The sequence below is a fragment of the Lipotes vexillifer genome, unplaced genomic scaffold (genome assembly GCF_000442215.2).
Source record: "Lipotes vexillifer unplaced genomic scaffold, Lipotes_vexillifer_v1.1 scaffold666, whole genome shotgun sequence".
NCBI lineage: Eukaryota > Metazoa > Chordata > Mammalia > Artiodactyla > Lipotidae > Lipotes > Lipotes vexillifer.
Genome location: NW_006787408.1, coordinates 4,770,425 through 4,770,997, shown reverse-complemented (window position 1 = coordinate 4,770,997; position 573 = coordinate 4,770,425).

The window sequence follows — 573 nt, the reverse complement described above, 5'->3', positions numbered from 1 at the left end:
ACACGCTCAAATCACTACTGTTAGCAGGAAAGTGGTTACTACCAAGAGAAAAATTACCGGGCATGTTGGGAGGACAGAGATTACCACCCGTAGCCTGAAGGAGTTGCTGGGAGAGAATGGGAAAGGATTTGGGGGCTGAGAATGAAAGAGTGGAGGAGGAGCGTCTTTCACCCCTTCTGAAGCGGCCAGGGCTCGTATCGAGTACCATCAGTCCGTCCCTCTCACAGATGAAATAAGAGAGATTCGGGAAAGGAACACAACTCGCTCAACTTCACACTCATAGTTAACAGCAGAGCCAGGACGAGAATTCAGAACTCCCCACCTCTTCCCGTATCCAAAGCATTCACCACTTCCACACGCTACCTCCTGTAACTAGGGCCATTTGGAGATGCAGAGGCCAGGCTGGGGAACGCAGCAGAGAGGAGGTGATGGGGTCCCTCAGGCCACCGTCCTGGGTCGAGGCAGAGCGGAGACTCAGCAGCGGGGGCGCCGTCGGGGATGGGGGAGGGCAGGGGCGGGCCGGGGCGGGAGGAGCCGGAGGGGAGGCCAGTGGGCGGGGGGAGGGGCGCGGGC